Here is a 23,910-nt window from a genome sequence, read left to right on the forward strand (position 1 = left end):
GCTAAATCTGTTTGCATTTAATGCAATTACTAAAGAGGTATTATTTACATTTGCCTTTATGCTATTTGTTTTTACATGTCTTTTTTGTTACTCCAGTCCTTTTTTGTTACTCCAGTCCTCCATTATTGTGTCATTTGTGTTAAATATTTCCTAGTAGTATACCTTAATTAAGTCCTTTGTCACTTCTTTTACTATCTATATTTTTTAGTTATTTTCTAAGTCGATGCCCTGGTGGCTGCCAGGCTGCTGGTTTTCACAGAGATTGTGAGCTATTGACCTTCAGGGCTACTGCAGAGCTGGTGAGAGGGAGATGAAAGTAGGACAAGCTAAAAAGTCATGTGTCCACTGTTTTTATCACAATTCAGCCACTTTTCTTGTATAAATGCCCCTTGGATTTCTTCAACCCTTTGGTTAATTTTCAGAGTTCTGAAAAAGTTTGTTCCAAACATTTTTGCTAGTGTTATTATTGCCTTTATGGAGGAGTGAATTTTTGAAGGTTCTTACTCTGTCATTTTCACTGATGTCTTTGTAACATCTTTTTTCCCCATAAAAAGTCATATTAATGTATATTTTCTGTAAAGGTTTGCTTTTTAAATTTGTATGCAGTTAAATATGTCTACACTTTATTTACTCCAGGCGTCCACTGTTCATTAGCAAAGTCTCCTCAACCTTAGACTGTAGTCTTCTAGGTTAATGTATGGGGCTTCCCTGGTGGCTCAGATGGTAAAGAATCTGCCTGCAAGCCAGGAGACCTGGAGATAGATAAATACCATATATAATATAAATGTGTATATATTATGCATGTACATAATACATTCAAAGATATACATCATGGTTTTGTGCAAACAACATACATATTCAATTTATTTGTATAATTGTATATATCGATATAATGATGTAATGAATTGTTTTAATAGATACTCTCATATGGGACTACCTTTAGTATAAAACTTGCTTAATCACAATATATTTTTCTTTAGACCATTGCCAGATTCTATTTGCTAATATTTACATTTGAATTTTGTACCTATGCTTATAAGCAATATTGGGATATAGTTTGTATTCCTTGTTGTCTTCATCAAGTTTCTTTTTTATCATCTGAAACAGTTAAATGGAAATTACCTTTCTTAAGTTACATAAAATCTCCTAGTGATTTTTTAAAATATAATTCACTAATCAGTTTGTCTATTTCTTCTCCAGTAATTGAGCAAATCAAGATTTTCATTTCCTCTGAAATCAATTCAAATGGGGAGTGTTTTACCTAGAATTAATACATTTACTGTTTTAAATATTGCTGGTGTAAAGTTCAAGGACGTAGCAGTGCCATGTCTCCTTTTTATTTCCAATCTTGTCTATGTTTACGCTTTATTTTTCTCCCCGTTAATGAGACTTGCAAGAGGTATATCTGTTTTATTGTTTTTCTTTTTAAGAAAATCAGATTTTGGATTTATTTATCCTTTCCATTTTAAAATTTCCATTTCACTGATTTCAAAGAGGAAATTTAAAAAGAAATCACTTCCTAGCTATATACGAGTGAAAAATATAACACTTCATACAAAATAATACAAGATGCTATAAAAGCAGTACTTAGTTATTAAAGAACACTGAAAAATAAAGGAACCAAGGGCTCACTTTAAACTATAACAGTGAAATAAACCAAGCAATCAGGAAGAAAAGAATCAATAAAGACAAAAGTTAAAATCAAAGAGATCTTTCAATTCTGGTTCTTCCTTGCTTATATGTTTTATCTCTACCTATACGGGGTAAAAGATAAGACCAGCTTCTTAGCATAAAGCATGGCACCTAAAGTCACTTATCATCTAGTATCTATTTACCTCTTGGCCCCATCGGTTGGCATTCTTCAACACAATTCAGGCTTCAACAATACCTAGTTGCCTGAATTCCCAAATACATTCTCTTCCTTGCCTTTATTTTATTGCATTTTATCCCAGTTCTGTGGAATGAACTTCCCATCTTCTTCCACCTGGCAAGCTCCTTTTAATCTTTCAAAATCCAGCTTTATGACATCTCGGTAGGAAGTATCCCCAGCTTCTCCACCAGATAGAAAAAAAATTTTTCTTCTTCTGAGCTCCACCTCTGCCTGTATATATCTTCACTGTTAATTTTGTACAGTGTTTGCATCTGCCTCTTTATAAGACTAGGAGCACCTTGAAGGCAGAAATTATATTTTACTGTGTTCTCTAATGACTCCCAGTTCAGTACCTGGAAAGTATTATCAGCTTGAAAACTATTTATTGAATGAATCAATGAAAGCCATGACTGTAATATCCAATCATTCAAAGTCCTTGTTTGCTGGAATACTCTATCACGGTGTTTTATATATTTGCTTTTTCTACTTTCTGTACATATGATTCCTCATAATCTTTTACATAATACATTCTGCTCCCATCATTTCAATAAAATGGCTTAACCCAAAATCTCCAACAGCCTTCTTGCTACTGAATTATTCAGTGACCCTCCTTTCCCCCAGGTCTTATTTGGCCTTCAAGTAGCATTTCTCCTGTAAAACCCCTTCATCTTTTTGCTTCTTCCCTCCTTTGATTGTAGGGCAGCATTCTCCCTGCTGCTGCTAAGTCGCTTCAGTCATGTCCGACTCTGTGCGACCCCATAGCTGGCTCCCCCGTCCCTGGGATTCTCCAGGCAAGAACACTGGAGTGGGTTGCCATTTCCTTCTCCAATGCGTGAAAGTGAAAAGTTAAAGGGAAGTCGCTCAGTCGTGTCCGACTCTTAGCGACCCCATGGACTGCATTCTCCCTAAGCATATATTTTAAACTGCTTCACTTAGCTGCTTCTAAACAAGTTTCATCCGTGTACTTACTCGTCGTCTTCATTCTTTTCTGAATGGCTTCATGCATTCCTATGGGGACAGATGGAAAATTTTTTGAGGCTCATCCATGCTGTTTTCCACAGTGGCTGTACCAGTTTACAATCCCACCCACAGCACACAAGAGTTTCCTTTTCTCCACATCCTTGCCAGCATTTGTTATCCCTTATCTTTCTTGATGATAGCTATTCTAACAGGCGTGAGGTTATAAATGATATAAAATCTTGTCCCCAGTTCACACGGGGCTCCTCCTCTGTGGAGCACTTCTTCTGTCTGTCTCTTTAGTTCACCCGCCATTCCGTTTTATTGAAGTATAGACCCACAGAATGTCAGAACTGAAAAGGGAAACTGAGGGCCCACAGTTGGAGTGACTTGTCTAAGGCCATATGGCAAAGAGCCAAGGCCAAGGCCAGATCCACTTTCTTAAGGACAGTATCTTTCCCACTTGACTCTCTGTCTGCTCCCTCTTTATACCACCTTCTTTCAGATGCCTCCCTAATGGGAGACAGTGTAAGGGAAAGTGTCAGGGAGTGAAAGGAAATCCATAGGCCATGGGGCCATCGTGTGTGTGTGTGTGTGTGTGTGTGTGTTTCCCTCCTTTATATTCTATGCATAGCCCTCTGTGCGGCTGCATCAGGCTCCTGGAAATGAGCAGAGAAGTCTCTGATCTTGACAGGATCTGTGAGGAGAGAAGTCGTCACTCCTGGCTCTTCCCAAATCACTCACCTTCTAGAAGATACCCAAAGCCCACCCAACCTGGGCTCTGGCACTCTCTACCACAGCAGGGTCAGAGGTGAGCCCTGAATGGCTCACACAGCCACACAGCCTTGACATGTCACTGTCACTCAGAACCCAGATCCCTAGATTATGGACATTGATAAGCCCATGACCCATCTCACTCCATCGCCTTGGCAGATAGCAACCCAGCGAAAGCCTCTGACCTCTGTCCTGCTCTGACTCTCATGGCTCAAACACAGAGCAAGGAATAGCTCAAAGGGATGCCAAGCTCCAGCATCCTCCAATATCAAATTTTTAAAAGTGCATTACCATTAATAGATGTGGTTTTATTGTAACTGTTTGGAATTTGAATAGCATGCTATAACCATCCCCATAAATTGGACTTCTTTAGATTTATTAAGCTATTTATTGAATGGTGGGTAATAAACATTCGGGATTAACAGCTCTGCAACTGCTCTGAGACAGTTACACAGAGAGTTGCTAAAATCCCATAAATAATTACGAATCAGTCACCATGCTGACAAACCATCATTGTCAAAAGTTCAATGCAGACTCAGGGCCTTATTTAAAAGTTTGCTCTTGTTTGCAGCTTTGATGTTCCTCTTCCTTTCTCCTGGCATTTCCTTTCTTTTCTCTTTTTCCCTGCTTTCTTCTTATTCCCATGTCCTCTTCTCCTCTTCCCCCATTCCTTATCGTTTCTTTCACTTATAATATATGTAAGAAGAAGCATGGTGTAAAGAAAAAAGTTGAGATGTAGAATCCATGACATCTGAGCTCAAGCCAGGGATCTGCCACCTGCTGCCTTTGGGACCCTGGGTGAGTCTCTCTTGGCCTTTCTCTCTTTAGATCAATGCAGAGGCATATGCAGAGCATCCAGAACATGAGGCTTTGGATGACTTTTGGCTTACTTCTCTCCTCCTCCTCCCCCCACTTAGTTCATCCTGAGCGTGACTGCCAGACTGGCTCTCCTGCAGTTCCATACTCTCCATGTCTCTTTTCCATGACTCCTCTGACATCACAGTTTAGCTGTGATATCGAGGCCCATGTGGCCCCCTGCCTTCCAACTTTATCACTAACTTTATCACTTTATCTAGGAAGGACCTGGCATTATCTGGATTTTAATTCAAGTCAGATGAAAATAAACATTTAAAAATTGTGGTTAAAATATATATATAAATATATTAAATAAATATACATATATATATATATATATATATAAAAAACATGGGGGGCTTCCCTGGTGGCTCAGTAGTAAAGAATCTGCCTGCCAATATAGGAGACACAGTTTAGATCCCTGGGTCGAGAAGATCCTCTGGAGATGGAAACGGCAACCCACTCCAATATTCTTGCCTGGGAAATCCCATGGACAGAAGAGCCCAGTGGGCTACAACCCATGGGGTTGCAAAAGAGTCAGACATGACTTAGCGACTAACCAACAAAATACAACGTGAAATTTACCATTTTAACTTTAAGTATGCAATTCAGTGATGTTGCATACATTCACATGACTGTGCAACCATCGCCACCATCCAACTCCAGAACTCTTTTCATCTTGCAAAACTGCAACTCTGTGCCCATTAAAGAGCAATTCCCCCATAGCCCTCTCCCCTAGTTCTAGGTAACCAGCATTTTGTTTTCTGTTTCTATGAATTTCACTAGTTGAGTTTCCTCATATCAGTGGAAATGTACAGTATTTGTCCTCCTGTGACTGGCTTATTTCACTTAGCACAATGTCCTCAAGGTTCATTCATGTTGTAACAAGTGACAGATTCCTTCCTTTTAAGGATGAGTATTATTCAGTTGTATGTTTATACTACATTCTGTTTATCCATTCTTCCATCAATATATACTTGGGTTGCTTCCACTTTTGACTGTTGTCAAATAATGCTGTGAATATGGGTGTGCTAACTTCTGCTTGAGGCCTTGCTTTCAATTCTTTTGGGCATGTACCTAGAATGAAATTACTGGATCATATGGTAATTTTATATTTAAAATTTTGAGGATCTACCATATAGTTTTTCATAGTGGCAAAAATGGTTTTAAAATATCTTCCTTAATTTTAAGACTAATATACATGCTTTATGAATGATTTGGAAATGACTGTAAAAGAAAATGAAAATTATTCATAGCACCACCATTCAGAGATAATCTGTTTACATTTTAATGCTGGCCTTGTAAAATGAGTTTGGAAATGTTCCCTTTTCTTCTGTTTTTCGAAACATTGTGAGAAGGATTCAGTTCAGTTCAGTCGCTCAGTCGTGTCCAACTCTGCGACCCCATGAATCGCAGCATGCCAGGCCTCCCTGTCCATCACCATCTCCCGGAGTTCATTCAAACTCATGTCCATCGAGTCGGTGATGCCATCCAGCCATCTCATCCTCTGTTGCCCCCTTCTCCTCCTGCCCCTAGTCCCTCCCAGCATCAGAGTCTTTTCCAATGAGTCAACTTTTCGCATGAGGTGGCCAAAGTACTGGAGTTTCAGCTTTAGCATCATTCCTTCCAAAGAAATCCCAGGGCTGATCTCCTTTAGAATGGACTGGTTGGATCTCCTTGCAGTCCAAGGGACTCTCAAGACTCTTCTCCAACACCACAGTTCAAAGGCATCGATTCTTCGGTACTCAGCTTTCTTCACAGTCCAACTCTCACATCCATACATGACCACTGGAAAAATCATAGCCTTGACTAGACGGACCTTTGTTAGCAAAGTAATGTCTCTGCTTTTCAATATGCTATCTAGGTTGGTCATAACTTTCCTTCCAAGGAGTAAGCGTCTTTTAATTTCATGGCTGCAATCACCATCTGCAGTGATTTTGGAGCCCAGAAAAATAAAGTCTGACAGTTTCCACTGTTTCCCCATTTATTTCCCATGAAGTGGTGGGACCGGATGCCATGATCTTCATTTTCTGAATGTTGAGCTTTAAGCCAACTTTTTCACTCTCCACTTTCACTTTCATCAAGAGGCTTTTGAGTTCCTCTTCACTTTCTGCCATAAGGGCGGTGTCATCTGCATATCTGAGGTTATTGATATTTCTCCTGGCAATCTTGATTCCAGCTTGTGCTTCTTCCAGCCCAGCGTTTCTCATGATGTACTCTGCATAGAAGTTAAATAAGCAGGGTGACAATATACAGCCTTGACGGACTCCTTTTCCTATTTGGAACCAGTCTGTTTTCCATGTCCAGTTCTAACTGTTGCTTCCTGACCTGCATACAGGTTTCTCAAGAGGCAGGTCAGGTGGTCTGGTATTCCCATCTCTTTCAGAATTTTCCACAGTTTATTGTGATCCACACAGTCAAAGGCTTTGGCATTGTCAATAAAGCAGAAATAGATGTTTTCCTGGAACTCTTTTGCTTTTTTGATGATCCAGCGGATGTTGGCAATTTGATCTCTGGTTCCTCTGTCTTTTCTAAAACCAGCTTGAACATCTCGAAGTTCACGGTTCACATACTGCTGAAGCCTGGCTTGGAGAATTTTGAGCATTACTTTACTAGCGTGTGAAATAAGTGCAATTGTGCGGTAGTTTGAGCATTCTTTGGCATTTCCTTTCTTTGGGATTGGAATGAAAACTGGCCTTTTCCAGTCCTGTGGCCACTGCTGAGTTTTCCAAATTTGCTAGCATATTGAGTGAAGCACTTTCACAGCATCATCTTTCAGGATTTGAAATAGCTCAACTGGAATTCCATCACCTCCATTAGCTTTGTTCATAGTGATGCTTTCTAAGGTCCACTTGACTTCACATTCCAGGATGTCTGGCTCTAGGTGAGTGATCATACCATCATGATTATCTTGGTCGTGAAGATCTTTTTTGTACAGTTCTTCTGTGTATTCTTGCCACCTCTTTTAATATCTTCTGCTTCTGTTAGGTCCATACCATTTCTGTCCTTTATTGAGCCCATCTTTGCATGAAATGTTCCCTTGGTATCTCTAATTTTCTTGAAGAGATCTCTGGTCTTTCCCTTTCTGTTGTTTTCCTCTATTTCTTTGCATTGATCGCTGAGGAAGGCTTTCTTATCTCTCCTTGCTATTCTTTGGAACTCTGCATTCAGATGCTTATATCTTTCTTTTTCTCCTTTGCTTTTCGCTTCTCTTCTTTTCACAGCTATTTGTAAGGCCTCCTCAGAGAGCCATTTTGTTTTTTTGCATTTCTTTTCCATGGGGATGGTCTTGATCCCTGTCTCCTGTACAATGTCACGAACCTTAGTCCATAGTTCATCAAGCACTCTATCTTTCAGATCTAGTCCCTTAAATCTATTTCTCACTTCCACTGTATAATCATAAGGGATTTTATTTAGGTCATACCTGAATGGTCTAGTGGTTTTCCCTACTTTCTTCAATTTAAGTCTGAATTTGGCAATAAGGAGCTCATGATCTGAGCCACAGTCAGCTCCCGGTCTTGTTTTTGCTGATTGTATGGAGCTTCTCCATCTTTGGCTGCAAAGAATATAATCAATCTGATTTTGGTGTTGACCATCTGGTGATGTCCATGTGTAGAATCTTCTCTTGTGTTGTTGGAAGAGGGTGTTTGTTATGACCAGTGCATTCTCTTGGCAAAACTCTATTAGCCTTTGCCCTGCTTCATTCCGTATTCCAAGGCCAAATTTGCCTGTTACGTCAGGTATTTCTTGACTTCCTACTTTTGCATTCCAGTCCCCTATAATGAAAAGGACATCTTTTTTGGGTGTTAGTTCTAAAAGGTCTTGTAGGTCTTCATAGAACCCTTCAACTTCAGGTTCTTCAGGATTACTGGTTGGGGTTGGTATTCTTTAAATGGTAGAATTCACTGGTGAAGCAATTTGGCCCTGGACTGTTGTTTGTTGGGAGGTTTTGATTACCGATTCAATCTCCTTACTTATAATTGATCTGTTCATATATCCTATTTGTTTATGATTAAACCTTAGAAAGTTTTATGTTTCTGAAATTTATCAATTTCTCCTATGTTTTCCATTTGTTGGCATATAATTATTCATAGTTGTCTCTTATACTCCTTTGTATTTCTGTGGTATCAATTGTAATGTCTCCTCTTTCATTTAAAATTTTATTCTAGTCCTCTTTTATTTCTTGGTAAGTGTACTTAAAGTTTTGTCAATTTTGTTCATCTTTTCAAAACAATAGATTTTAGTTTCAATGATCTTTTCTATTGTCTTTTTACTCTCATTTATTTCCACTCTTTCGTTATTCCACTCTGGCCTTTTTTTTTTCTTCCTTCTCCTAACTTCAGGATTAGTTTGTTCTTCCTTTTCTAATTCCTTGAGGTACAAACTTAGTTTGCTTATTTGAGATCTTTCTTCCTTCTTAATGTAGATATTTATCACTATATACTTCCCTCTTAGAACTGCTCTTGCTGTATCTCACTACTTTTGGTATGTTCTGTTTCCATTTTAATTTGTTTTACAGTCACTTTTCTTTTTTTCCAGTTTTCTTAAAGAATAATTAACATATCATTGTATATGTTTAAGGCATACAGCTTGATGATTTGCTTTATATGTATCATGAAATGATTATCACAATAGTTTCAGCTAACACCAAGATTTTTCATTTCTCTTTTGTTTTCATCTTTGATGCATTGGGTATTGAGGAGCATGTTGTTTAATCTCCACATACTTGTGAATTTTTCAATTTTGTTCTTATAATTGGTTTCTAGTTTCATACTATTGTGGTCAGAAAATATGCTTGATATGATTTCAATCTTAAATTTATTAAGCCTTTTTTGTGCTCTAATATGTGATCTATACTGGAGAATGTTCTGTGCGTGCATGAGACGAATGTGCATTCTGTTGCTTTTGGATGGGATGTCCCATAAATGTTTCTTAAGTTCATCTGATCTAACATGTTAAGTCCAATATTTCCTTATTAATTTTCTGTCAGATGATCTACTCATTGATGAAAGTGAGGGATTGAAGTTTCCCACTATTAGTATATTTCTATTTCTTTCTTTGGGTCATTTAATATTTATATATGTAAGTGCTCCTCTGTTGAATGCATATTTACTAATGTTATATCTTCTTGGTGAATTAACCCCTTTATTATTATATAATGGACTTCTTTATTTCTTTTTACTGTCTTTGGTTTAAAGTCTGTTTTGTCTAATATGAGTATAGCTAATTCTGCTTTCTTTTGGTCTCCATTTGCGTGGAATATTGTTGTCATGTTCAGTCCACTGTGTCCCTTAAGCTAAAATGAGTGTCTTGTAAGCAGCATGTGTTTTGGTCTTGTTATTTTCTTTGCTTGGGCACTCTGTGTTTTTTGATAGGAGAATTTAGTCTCTTTATATTTAAATGGATTATTGCTATGCATTGACTTACTATTGCCATTTTGTTCATTTTTGGTGTTTTGTAATTCCTTTGTTCCTTTTTTTCTCTTTTCTTTCTCTTCTTTTGTGAGTTGATGATTTGTTGCTGTAGTATGCTTTGATTCCTTTCTCTTTACTTTTTTATGTATCCAATACGAGTTTTTGCTTTGTAATTACATGGAGGTTTACGTAAAACATCTTGTATTTATAAAGTCTATTTTAAGCTGATAACAACTTAACATATGAAAGGTCTACATTTTTAACCCCCTCCCATTCTGTGTTTTTGATGTCACAATTGCATCTTTTAACTAGTGTGCTGCTGCTAAGTCACTTCAGTTGTGTCTGACTCTGTGCGACCCCATAGACGGCAGCCAACCAGGCTCCCCCGTCCCTGGGATTCTCCAGGCAAGAACACTGGAGTGGGTTGCCATTTCCTTCTCCAATGCATGAAAGTGAAAAGTGAAAGTAAAGTCGTTCAGTCATGTCTGACTCTTCACAACCCCATGGACTGTAGCCCACCAGGCCCCTCTGTCCATGGGATTTTCCAGGCAAGAGTACTGAAGTGGGGTGCCATTTCTTTCTCCATTTATGTAGTGTATGTAATAACAAATTATTATAGTAATAGTTATTTAGCACTTTTGCATGTTAGTCTTCACATTAGAGCTAGTATGACTTACCCACCCCATTACAACACTAGCATCATTTACTCAATGAACATGAGTTTGAGCAAACTCTGGAAGATAGTGAAGGACAGGGAAGCTTGGTGTGCTGCAGTCCATGGGGTTGCAAAGAGTCAGACACGACTTAGCAACTGAACAGCAACATTAGAATATTCTAAATTTAACTATATGTTTTCTCTTATCAGTGAGTTTTATACTTTCATATGTTTTCATGTTACTAATTAGTGCCCTTTTATTTCAGCTTAGCATTTCTTGCAAAATTGGTCTGCTTGCGATCAATAGCCTCAGCTTTTGACTGTGTGGAAAACTCTTTATCTTGCCTTCAATTCTGAAGGACAGTTTTGCCAGATAGAATATTCTTGGTTACCAGGGTTTTGGTTTTTTTTCTTTTTCTATCAGCACCTTGATTATATTTTCCCATTATCTTCTGTCCTACAAAGTTTCTCTAAAAATCCGCTGATAGTTTTATGAGGATTCCCTAGTACATAACAAGTTGCTTTTCTCTTGCTGCTTATAAGATTCTCTTCTTGTTTTTAACTTTTGATTATATAGTGATAATGTAATGTGGTGTGAGTCTCTTTGGATTCATCTTTTTCATACTTTATGGTATTCCTGAGTCTTAATGTCTCTTTCCCCAAATGAAAGAAGTTTGCAGTCATTATTTCTTTTAGTAAGCCTTCTGCCCCTTTCTCTTTCTCTTCTGCTTCTGGGACCTCTATAATATATAAATTGGTCCACTTGATGTGTCTTACAAGTTCTTTAAGCTATCATCACTCTTTTCATTCTTTCTCTTTGCTCCTCTGATGGGATAAACTCCATTGATCTTTTTTTTCCACTTGATCTAGTCTACTGTTGAACCCCCTCTATTGAATTTTTTTCATTTGGATATTATATTCTTCAGCTGTGTGAATGTATGCTCTATACTTTTTTATACTCTCTCTCTTGGGCTTCCCTGGTGGTTCAGCTGGTAAGAATCTGCCTGCAATGCAGGAGACCTGGGTTCAATCCCTGGGTTAGGAAGATCCCCTGGAGAAGGAAACGGCTACTCACTCCAGCATTCTGGCCCAGGGAATTCCATGGACTGTATAGTCCATGGGGTCACAAAGCGTTGAACACAACCAAGTGACTTTCATTTTCACACTTTTTTTTTTTTAATTCCCACTTTGCTTTTTTGACCACAGTGAACATCCTTATGACCATTATTTTGAACTATCAGATAAATCTCTTATCTCCATTTCATTAAGATCTATTTCTGGAGGTTTATCTTATTTTGTTTGGAACATATCCTGTATTCTTCATTTTTTTTGCCTCTCTGTATTGGTTTCTGCACATAGGATAAAACAGCCACCTCTCCCAGTCTTGACAGAGTGGTCTCCTATAGGAGATAAATTCCATCAGTCAGCCTGGGCTGAGCTCATGCTTGTCTCTCAGACCTCTGTGACTGTCCAGGCCACCATCTTTGCTCTCCCAGTACTAGAGTGGCTGTGCCAAGACCTGTCTGTGTCCCAAAGGAGAGGACTGCATTTAATGCCTAGATGCAGGCTGGTGAGAAGTTAGATTCTCAGGCGGCAACCGGGAGAGTATGAACTTAAGCCCCTTCCAGGGAGAAACTGGAAGACAGGCACTTTTGTCTGCTCCCTCTGTACTGGGCCCATGTGTGTAGCTGTGGTGCAAGTGCTCCACTCGCCACTGCTTCTTTGATTGCTACAGCTCTATTGGGCTCATGAATGGAAGCCTCTTTGGCTATTAGAATCGTGCGATGCAGGAACCCATGCATTGGGTAGCAGCTGCAAAAAGTAGAGGCTGGAGGTATGTACACACTCTCTTTAGGAAGATACTGGCAATTTGGGTCAGACCACAGGAAGACAGCAGTGGAGATGTCCACCAGCTTCCCTGATCCTCTGAGAGGATCAAAGCCAGCCCCTAGATAAGTGATAACTTAGAAGACTGACACTTTGGCAGCAACTCGTGAGATGAGGTCTTTTCAGGAGAAGGCTGGGAAATGAACGTTTTGTCTGTCTCCTCTGGGCCGAGCCCTGAGGGGACAGTCAGTTAAAAACTCCTTTGGTGGGTATAGTCTTGTGGCGTTCGTGAATGGAAGCCCCACTGGCTATCAGACCCAGGCAATCTGGGGATATGCACCTTGGGCAACAGCTGCAAAAGCGTGGTTGCAGATGTGTGCACAAGCTCCTTTCTGAGAGAAACTTGTGATTTGGAACAAGTGATGAGAGACAGTGGGGGAGGTGTCTGCCAGCTACCCAGCCCCTGAGGAAGATCATAACAGCCCCTAGATGTGTTCTAAATTAGCAACCTGACCCTCAGGCAGCAGCTTTGAAAGTTTTCAGATGGAAAACACATGGACAATCCCAAACACATGGGATGATCATAAAAACAGATAGTCTGACGTTTAGAAGGAGATTGTCTGCAAGTTAACCAGATGTTTTTGAACTGTGGTGTTGGAGAAGACTCTTGAGAGTCCCTTGGACTGCAAGGAGATCCAACCAGTCCATTCTGAAGGAGATCAGCCCTGGGATTTCTTTGGAAGGAATGATGCTAAAGCTGAAACTCCAGTACTTTGTCCACCTCATGCGAAGAGTTGACTCATTGGAAAAGACTCTGATGCTGGGAGGGATTGGGGGCAGGAGGAGAAGGGGACGACAGAGGATGAGATGGCTGGATGGCATCACTTACTCGATGGACATGAGTCTGAGTGAACTCCGGGAGATGGTGATGGACAGGGAGGCCTGGCATGCTGCGATTCATGGGGTCGCAAAGAGTCAGACACGACTGAGCGACTGATCTGATCTGATCTGATTCTAACTGTCTGTATATTATTCTCCTGAGGAACCAACTAGATTAAAAACACATTTTAAAACAAGTTTCAGAAATGAAATGTTGCCCGTCGGGAAATCTGCCTACTCTATCCCTATCATAACAGGCAGGATTCCAAACCACATCCAAATTCAGTCTAGCAAAATCTTACTTAATCCTTTCAAATAAAATAAAATAACAAAGTAAAATAAAATGTTTCCTTCAGTCCTTCAGAAGGGTTTAGATCACAACTCTTTAAAAAATCCTTGATATGAAATTTTCTAGAAGGTACTTGTGTGCATGATAAGTCACTTCAGTCAGGTCCAACTCTTTGCAACGCTTGAATTGTGGCATGTCTGGCTCCTCTGTCCATGGGGTTCTCCAGGCAAGAATACTGGAGGTATACTGGGTTCCCAGAGGATCTTCTTGATCAAGGAACCAAAACTGTGTCTCCTGGGGCTCCTGCATTGCAGGCAGATTCTTTACCACTGATCTACCCTAGAAGGTATAGTCTCACTTAAAAATTTGAAACTAAGAGAAATTCTCTTGGGCCCATGTCATAGCCAATTGTATCTCAGGTTCAGCCAGGAAAAAGCACACCTTCAAATTATACAAGTCCCTACAGGGTCAAGATTAAACTGCTGGCAGGTGCTACTGTGATCAGTATGGTTATCTGAGGAAGGAAGATTTATCTAAACAGTGAACCAGACTCACTATTTTCTATATCTGCTAATACATAAGCATTTCTCAGGAATAGGGTGTCTCTGCTTTAAAATCTTAACCCTTTGCATGAAAATGAAAGTGTTAGTTGCTCAGTCATGTCTGACTCTTTGTGACCCCATAGACTGTAGCCTGCCAGCCTCCTCTGTCCATGGAATTCTCCAGGCAAGAATACGGAGTGGGTTGCCATTTCCTTCTCAGCGGATCTTGCCAACTCAGGGATCGGACCCGGGTCTCCTGCATTGCAAATAGTCTCTTTACCATCTGAACCAAATAGCCTTGCCATAGTAAGGGTTGTCTAGTGGTGAACTTTTCCCCTTAGTAAATTTCTCAAGAATGAGGCTCTTATCTCTTTGTAATCCTTTATATTGATTTACAGCTTGAAAGATAACACTTTGTGTTTATTAACTGGAAAAGAAGGAAGAGGAGAACAAGGTGGAGAAGGGAAGGTCCTGGTTCCAGTTTTGATGGCACTCCTAGAGGGCAAAATATCCCAGGAGGAGAAACCTCTACTGAGCATTTTCAACTCCTGTGAGGTGAGTGTTCGGAAAAGGCAATGGCACCCCACTCCAGTACTCTTGCCTAGAAAATCCCATGGATGGAGGAGCCTGGTAGGCTGCAGTCCATGGGGTCGCTAGAGTCAGACACGACTGAGCGACTTCACTTTCACTTTTCACTTTCATACATTGGAGAAGGAAATGGCAACCCACTCCAGTGTTCTTGCCTGGAGAATCCCAGGGATGGCGGAGCCTGGTTGGCTGCCATCTATGGGTTCGCACCGAGTCGGACACGACTGAAGCAACTTAGCAGTAGCAGCAGCAGCAGAGGTGAGTGTTGGATGAACTTCTGGATCCTGGATCCCAGGGTTTCTAGGTTGTGCTCCTGCTGCTGCTGCTGCTGCTGCTGCTGCTGCTTCAGTCGTGTCCGACTCTGTGCGACCCCATAGATGGCAGCTCCTGAGTCCTCCCCAATTCCGGTGAGGCACTTCAGGGACCTTGAATCAAGGGTGGGAGACAAGGCATGGAAATGTTATTTGGAAGCCCAGGTGCATAAACACAGATTTAACAAATCAGTCAGAGAAACTCTTATGTTTTAAATTGTGGTAACTCACTCCAGTATTCTTCCCTGGGAAATCCTATGGACACAGGAGCCTGGCAGACTGCAGTCCACGGGGTCACAAAGAGTGAGACATTCCTGAGTGCACACATGCACAAACACAGTTGGTGCAGCGGACGATGTGATGTGGCAGGTAGATCCTGGTTCAGGACCGAGACATCTGGTCCTGAATGGCTTTCCCCTTCTGCTGGACATGTTAACAATTAATGACTCTCAGTTGAGTCCCTCTCCAGGCATTTCCCTGAATTGCCCTTGGCGGAAAAGAAACACCTTATCCAAGGTCACGCTCCCTCCTCAGAGGCAGCATCACTGGTCCATGTGGGGTGTATTTAAGAGGCTTGCCCTCACTGGGCCATCCAGAGTCTAGATCTGCCCTCTATGAGGTCTGCTGAGACCTTTGCTGAGATGGCCTCTATCCACTTACTTCTGTCCATAACTTCTCTCTGTCCTGTCCTTTTTCCTTCATCCCCTTACCTTGAAAGCACTGATTCCAACAACACTCCTCAATAAATCTTGTGCACGTAAATCTCAGAGTCTGTCTCTCTGGAACTTGCCCTAAGACCATTAGACCATTAGTCATCCACACACTGTGAACAAAGGGGATACAGAACTACACAACTTCCCTCTGCTGCTGCTAAGTCGATTCAGTCATGTCCGACTCTGTGCGACCCCATAGATGGCAGCCAACCAGGCTCCCCCGTCCCTGGGATTCTCCAGGCAAGAACACTGGAGTGGGTTGCCATTTCCTTCTCCAATGCATGAAAGTGAAAAGTGAAAGTGAAGTCGCTCAGTCATGTCCGACTCTTAGCGACCCCATGGACTGCAGCCCACCAGGCTCCTCTGTCCATGGGATTTTCCAGGCAACAGTACTGGAGTAGGGTGCCATTGCCTTCTCCCTCTAGGACTCCTGAAGGCTGGCACCCTCCCCAGGCACCGCCCAGAGCAAAGAGAGGAGTATGTGTAGAAGAGGCATGGGGTCTCCAAGAAAGAGCAGGCCTGGATGGGGCGGCAGAGCTGGGGCCTCCAGGCAGCCAGACCGTGTGGTCTGAGCACTGCATAGGAAGTGCCGCCACCCCGGAGGGAAATAGGAGAGAGGGGACCAAGGAGGTGAGAAAGAAACCTGTGGTTCTCAATCGCACTAGAATCACCTGAGAATCTTTTCAAATATATTACTGCCAGGAGCACCCTTACTCAATCAAGATTCTGACTTGACTGATCAGGGGTGGGGCCCAGGGACAAACATTTTTAAAATGTTCCCAGGTAATTCTAGTGCATAGGAAGAGTGGAGAATCATTTGGTTAACAGAGGTGTGCAGACAGGAAAGGCTGATGACTTTCCCTGAAATCCCCTCTACAAGTTTACTCTGCCCCCTGCTGGACCGATCCTGACTTACTACTCATTGGGCCCCAGGCTGAGCTCACGGAGGGCAATCCCACCTCCTGACGGTATGAAGGCTAGAGAAGGCTAGAGGACCCCTCTTATACCACCAGTGTCTCGGCAGGGACCATGTGTGCATGTGATGAGGGTGTTGGTTCTTCTAAGTAGTGTACCAGCCCCAGCCAGGCTACTCCAGGTATTCAATATCAACTCCCAATTTCCTGAGATGCTTATCAAACCTGTGGATTCTCTGGCCCCACCCTAGACCTACTGAATACGAATTTCTGGGGTAAGGCCTGAAAATCCTCATTTTCAACACACCCCTACCCTCTCCAATGAATCTTGTGCACCTAAGTTTGAGAACTGCTACTGACAGCATCACCGATGGCATCACCGACTCAGTGGACATGAGTCTGAGCAAACTCCAGGAGACAGTGAAGAACAGGGAAGCCCGGCATGCTGCAGTCCATGGGGTTGCAAAGAGTCGGACACATCTTAGCGACTGAACAACACCAAGTGAGAGTTCACTTCCAGGAAACCCTTAATGCCCCAGTTTGCTGATAGGGAAGCCTTGCTTTTTCTGCAGCAGAGGAGTCCTGGCCTGCTCCTAGTTTTCTAACGCACACTGGAGTAGGCGGAGTCAGCTTCCTGGATGACCAGCTCAGCTTCCCACTGAGCATCTGAGCACAGCCTGAGAATCCTCTTCAGCAAATTCTTTCCGGTTCTTCTTTTTTTTTCTTCCCCTTTTAGCTGCTCTCGTAAACATGGCTTGTGAATTGTCCCAAATACTTTTTTTTTTACATTGTGCAATTGAATCAACAGTTTTGCATAATAAAAGGTTAACATGATGAGCGATCAGAAAATGAATAAAGCCTGATTGTTCAGATTAAGATTTGCCACTGAGCGCTCTGTACTTCTCTCCAGACTCTGCCCGTTGTCTAATGATTGCCCTCTCCAGATTAAGTGTGGCTCTGAGATGGATAAAAATATTCACAGGTTTGGATGCGTCCCCCTCCCAGCAGCATCGTCTCATCAAGGAGGCACGACTATTTCTTTGACCTCCCATATTGGCTTTTGGGAATCATAACTGGCATATCTGAGCTTGACTGAAATCTCCTCTTTATGAGGCACCTCTGTGTATTCCTTGGACACGGTACTGAGCGGTTTGTTTGTTTGACTGTGCTGGGTCTTCATTGCTGCCAGAGGGCAGGCTTTCTCCTGTCCCAACAAGCAGGGGCTACTCTCTCATTACGGTGTGCGGGCTTCTTACTGCAGTGGCATCTTTTGTTGCAGAGCACAGGCTCTAGGGCTCACAGGCTCAGTAATTGTGGCTCACGGGCTTTGCTGCCTCACTGCTTGTGGAATCTTCCCGGACCAGGGATCAAACTCATGTCCTTGCACTGGTAGGCAGATTCTTTATCACTGGATCACCAGGGAAGTGCCTATTGGGCAGTCTTAACATCCTCATTTAGTTACTCTGTGAGGGTGCCAGCATCCATAATAATGAAATTACTTTGATTATCTTCCATAGAGTGTCCGTGGGCAGTTAGCAGCTTCGTAAGGAGCACAGTACAGATTTTCTGCCAGTTTATACTTAGGGTTGGAGAAGGCAATGGCACCCCACTCCAGTACTCTTGCCTGGAAAATCCCACGGACAGAGGAACCTGGTAGGCTGCAGTCCATGGGGTCACTAAGAGTCGGACACGACTGAGCGACTTCCCTTTCACTTTTCACTTTCATGCATTGGAGAAGGAAATGGCAACCCACTCCAGTGTTCTTGCCTGGAGAATCCCAGGGATGGCGGAGCCTGGTTGGCTGCCGTCTATGGGGTCACACAGAGTCGGACACGACTGAAGTGACTTAGCAGTAGCATACTTAGGGTTTCCCCTTTTATCTCCAGATCTCTCCACCTTCTCTCCATTTTGTTTTCCTGGGGATTCATTTACCTGCTCTGTTAACCTCTTCAGAACATCCCTTTCTTTCTGTACTCCCAATATGAGTATAGGCGTCCTTTTTAGTTTCTTGCTCATTACATTAGGGGACAGATGAGGGAGCCCACAGATTCCCAGGCAGAAGCTGTACTGGCCTAACGGGGCTCTCCGAGATTGTGTTCTGAGAGGGTCCCTGGATCCCTGGAGGTCTCTGCGATCAGGACTGACAGCCTCTTTCCAGGTGAATCACTCAAAATTAAGCAATCCTGCCATAGCCCCACATGAATTTGGGTTGGTGCTGCCTGTTGTGGTCTGGGCGCAGCTTGGAAAAGATTTTCCAGATGTGAGGTGGACTGAGAGGGAAAGTTTATTAGAGTGGGAGACTGTTAGACCAGTGGGCCAGCTCAAGGGAGAACTGACACTGAACAAGGGTCCTTAGTCCACTTTTATACCCAGGGCACAAGGAGTGAGATAGGGGTCTTGTGGGTCTTTTGCTGATTGGATGAGGCACATATACTGGGTGGTGGGGTGGGGAGAGTAAGGCAAATATCTTCTTCCTATGGGGTAGGACAGAGAAGGCAATGGCACCCCACTCCAGTACTCTTGCCTGGAAAATCCCATGGGCGGAGGAGCCTGGTAGGCTGCAGTCCATGGGGTTGCAAAGAGTCAGACATGACTGAAGCAACTTAGCAGCAGCAGCAGCAACAGCAGCATGCGGTAGGAGGGGAGACAGGTTATACTGCTCAGGAGGACCAGAAATCCATTAATAGTTACAACACAGGGGAGGGAAGGATGGTAAGGGTCTGGTTTTTCTGTTCCTGCATTCCAAGACCCCTCTTGGTTTTATCTGCTCTTTCGCCCTTGGGTAACCACACTGCCATCAGGCTTGGTGGATTCCTGGTCCCTGCAGGAACCTGCTTGTCATCCTTTGTCCTGGCCACACTGCCTCTTCCTCCCCAAAGTCTGCTCACCTCCAAGGTCAATTACTGACTTTTCTGGGCAAGCACAGCCTTTCCCCACCTGGTTACCAAAGGCCCTTCCTCTCTCGGCAGGCCACTCTGAACCATCTAATCTGTACTCGTCTCTACCCCACCCCATTTGTCACCTTTCAGAAAGAAGGGAGACTTTTCCACAGTCCCCTGGGGTAGCTCAAGAATGAAAGTTTGGGGAGTAACCTGACTCTAATCCTTCCCAAGCCACCCTCGTGTGTGTGGGCTGACCTAAGCCTTCTTGCCTCCCTGGGGATGCAACCCGAGAAGGAAACAGCAATCACAGTCCTATATCCTGTCATCTCACTCACATTGTCCATAGCCTCAGGACAGTGCTGGTCCACACATCCTTCTTGGGCTGCAGTGACAGTGATCACCCTTGGATTGTGCTTTCATGGACCTGGGTGTTCAATGATGGAGCCCTTGCCCTGAAGGATGCTGGGGCATTGAGGGCCAGAGTAGTGCCCAGGGACCCTGTGCCTACACATACACATGTCTCTCAGGGTGCTGGTTTCCTGCTTCTTTAGCACAAGTAGGACATGGGTTCCCCCTATCCCTCTCCACTGTGGCCACCATATCAGAACACAGGAAAGGGGTCCATCTCCTCTCAGCCCCCTCACTATGAAGGTTTCCCTCATTATGAAGAAAGCACAGCTCCTTTCTACTTAGCCAGATGCCTCTGTATTTCTCAGGTCAGCAACATGTGGCAACACCACATAGAAGCAGACCATGCTGGTCTCAGCTGGTTTCTTCAGGCAATACTTATGTAGACTTACTTGTTATGGAAACAGAATTTTATGAAATGGATGAAGACAAGTTTCCTTTCCCTTTCTGGACTTTCTCTTCATCAGTGTCAAGCTCTCCTTCCCTAGCCTGAGGCATCACCTTTATCCTTCCCTTATCCTTCCCCAAAGAGTCCATGGTTTCCACCTTGGAGGTCCCAGCCTCTCTCCTAACAGTAGTTCTCTGAACTCCCAGCACCCGGGTACTATGTCTGGCTTCACTAAATAGCCACTGTAAAGCCACTCATCGTTGCACAGTTACTGTCTGTCAGGCATAGTAGTAAGCAATTCACCTGCCTTTGCATTTTTTTTTTTTTTTATTCTCATTGTGGCTGATGAGTTAAATTCTATTATCATCTCCATTTTGGAGTTAAGGAAACAGGCTTAGCATTAAGTGTGTGTGTATGCGGGTCATTCATGTCTGATTCTCTGCAACCCCATGGACTGTAGCCTGCCAGGGTCCTCTGTCCATGGGATTCTCCAGGCAAGAATACTGGAGTGGGTTGCCATTTCCCTCTCCTTGCATTAAGTAGCTTGTCCAAAATTCCACGATAAGCAAGTGATTGTGCCAGGACATTTCAGTTTGAAAACTTGAGTGTTTATGATAGAGACAGAGTAAAGAGACAAAATAGGTGATTACATAGTTTATCCCACTAGGGGATTGTAAGTACAAAGTATATGGGAAACCCCTGTAAGTTAATGATTATTCAAGAAAGCAGAATTACTTAACCACAAAGCCAAGCACGCTTGCTTAGCAACAAAACCATGTGACAGAAGCATGAGGCATGCCCCCAGACAATAAAACAGTGGAGGCAGGAGACCCATATCCTGCCCAGTGAGATAAATAAGTAAATGATCCCTAGGACATACTCTCTGCACACATAAAAAACAATAATTCATGGACCTAGCTTGACCATGTCCCAGGTGGTACAGTGGTAAAGAACCCACCTGCCAATGCAGGAGACACAAGAGACATGGATGGGTTCATCCCTGGGTCAGGAAGATCCCCTGGAGGAGGAAACGACAACGCACTCCAGTATTCTTGCCTGGAAAATTCCATAAACACATGAGCCTGGTGGGCTACAGTCCATGGGGTCACCAAGAGTCAGACATGGCTGAGTACACACACACACTTGACCATGAAGGGACAAGAAAACTCCCCTGCCCAGCTTGGAGGAGGAGCTGATGATGGCAGCATGATGTCTACTCAAGAAAGACAAGGAAGTTCTCCCTGCCACCCCTCCATTTTTCCTTTGATTACAAATCTGTAGCCCAATAAGTTCCCAGGGTGTGGCATCTCTCACCTGCCCATTTGTAAAACTCACAAGCATCCTATTCTAATAAATCACTTCTTACCCATCACTTTTCCTCTCGCTGAATTCTTTTCTGCACTGAAACATAAAGAACTCTGGTACCAGAGCTCTTCAGAACCTCCCCTCTCCAGGAAATACCAACTAACCAGTTTCATTTATAATGCTTCTCTTGAAGATATTGTTAGATTTGTCACCTATTGCTCTGAGTCTAAGAATATGACTTGCCTGATTCATACAGAGTGCAGCCCACAGCGCAGCACTAAAGCTGGGTGAGCTTGTACTTTACACTTCTTAGCACTAAGAAAAATCATCTCATTTTGTTGACTTTTTCCACCCACAGAGGAATGTAAAAACCCATGAAATCTGTGAGATGAGCCATTTGATTACATGGCAAATACTCTGTATACCTGTTTGCCCCACCACAATAGTCTCCTTTGTCATATTTTATAGGGACTTTTGATTTAATCCCTTAAATCAACTCTGAATTTGTTTTCTTAAAAGAGGAAGAGGATAGAGCTTATCAAAATGCACAGGACTGGGAATAGTTGACCTTGAGGCTCTCCTGGAGGATAGTGATGGGAAGGAGATCCCCAAGCGGGCTTTGGGGTGCTGGTAATGTCGGCCCTTAACGTGTCTGTGGGTGATTTGGGTTTCACTTCATCCAAGGTCCTCAAGCTGTCCACCTGGGATTTGTACTTTCTCACCATGCTCACCCCTGCCTGGACCACTTCACCACCTTCTTCTCTTGGCAAACGCTCCACTACCCATCACTCCTTAGCAGGGCCTCCTGCATCTCATCAGCAGAAATAAGTTTTCCTTCTTTTATATTGTGAGTGAAAAATACTGCCAGCCATGTCAGTAGACAAAGGGTGTTGCAGTCATCAGCCACTACAAAAGCCCTGGATGGATGGACAGGAACAGGCCTGCCCACTGCCAAGGACCTCGGACATTGCGGCCACCCCCAACAGCGCACCCTGAGGGGACTCAGGCTGAGAAAGAAGAGGATACTGGCCATAGATAGCTGAGGTGCATATCAAAGGAATGATTCCAGTGAGCCTGGACTCTTGCGTCTTCCCATAAACAGAAAAGTGCCAAATTCCTTAACTTGAGATACGTGATTTTCTTTCCTAAACGGTAACCTTTTGATGTTCCAACGAACCTGGTCTTTGTTACAAAAACTCCTATAAATCCTGGTTCCTCCCTTACCTCTTTGGAGCAGTCCCTCAGAGCTATCTGAGAGGCTGCCTCTCAGGCCTGAAGTCCTAAGAATTCTCAACTTCTAGGTTGTGCATTTTTTTTTTCAATCAAGGCCTACAACACGAGTGGGCCATGCTATCAGGGGTCTGGAGTCAGGAAGTGCCTGCCTTACACGCTTCATCCCTTTCTCCACCATCCATTAAGCACGAATGATGCAGAGACCTTCCCCGGGTCTCTCCACGCCCAGGGTTCATCGAGTCTGCCATTTATATTTGTCAAAAAGAGATGCTCTTCTGGCACAAAGCCCATGTGGTGTGACTTACTTTGAGTAGTTAGTTGCTCTTGATGTGTGACACCTGGTGAAGGCACTTGGGATGTGAGAAAGAGGCACCAAGGAAGGGCATTTCCCTCTTCCTCAGCCCTTCCTCTGAAGGAAAAGTCCCTGAAGTTAAAACAAAGCAACTGAATTATTTGGAAACCTCGGATGACCACAAATCAGGCAGCCAAGAAATCGAAAGCTCGGGACTCCAGGAAGTGAAATGGGATCAGGTGGAGACTGGCTTGGGGGAAGATCTGCAGTTCAATCCAATATCTTCTCTCCAGGTCCCAGGATGGAGTCACTGTTTAACTAAGGTGGGGCGGTGTCTGCCGTGCCCATATAAGGAAGAGCCCAAGGGGAAGAAGCAAGCAGACATCCAGGCAGTTGACCGTCAGCCAACTGTTTCTGCAAAGGAACTGCCACTGTGCCACCACCAGTATCCTCCATTACTCTCTATCCTGCAGAGCGGCTGCAGCCAAGCTGGTGGGACCCACCTAGTCCCAACTTGGCTCCCTGTGGGGGAATCCTGCTGACCAGGCTGCATCAATACACCTGTCTTCAAAACAGGTAGGGTGTGAGAGGTGACTTCTCAGGACTTTGGACCAAGAAAGCACTCCAAACTTTAGTAAGCATATAAATGTTTCAGAGACTGTCTTAATTCTGTAGCTTCGAAATTTCCACCCCCAGAGATATGGATTCACTAGCTCAAAAAAGCAGGTGTCTGTGATGCAAAGGGTCCAAGTACAAGTTTTAAGAAAAACTAGGGCAAAGGGTGAGTTGACTCCCTAAATGAAGATAACCTCAA

At 43.2% G+C, this 23,910-nt stretch overlaps 1 protein-coding gene and 1 long non-coding RNA gene across 7 annotated transcripts in view; one reads left to right on the forward strand and one right to left on the reverse strand.

The window, feature by feature from the left end:
• Positions 1–328: 328 nt before the first annotated feature.
• On the reverse strand, positions 329–8,057 carry LOC132346518 (uncharacterized). Its single transcript, XR_009496341.1, has 3 exons — positions 7,881–8,057; positions 2,840–2,878; positions 329–752 (listed from the first exon to the last, which is right to left on the reverse strand). It is a non-coding gene; the product is annotated as an uncharacterized lncRNA (long non-coding RNA).
• Positions 8,058–22,766: 14,709 nt separating this feature from the next.
• The window catches only part of CAPN13 (calpain 13), a 106,844-nt gene continuing 105,700 nt past the window's right edge, over positions 22,767–23,910 (forward strand). For 3 of the 6 annotated variants that reach the window (XM_059891292.1, XM_005212854.5, XM_005212853.5), the window contains exon 1: positions 22,949–23,672. The gene's annotated coding sequence lies outside the window, so the exon portion shown is untranslated. 6 annotated transcript variants of the gene reach the window in all.

This window comes from Bos taurus, chromosome 11 (assembly GCF_002263795.3).
Source record: "Bos taurus isolate L1 Dominette 01449 registration number 42190680 breed Hereford chromosome 11, ARS-UCD2.0, whole genome shotgun sequence".
Lineage (NCBI taxonomy): Eukaryota > Metazoa > Chordata > Mammalia > Artiodactyla > Bovidae > Bos > Bos taurus.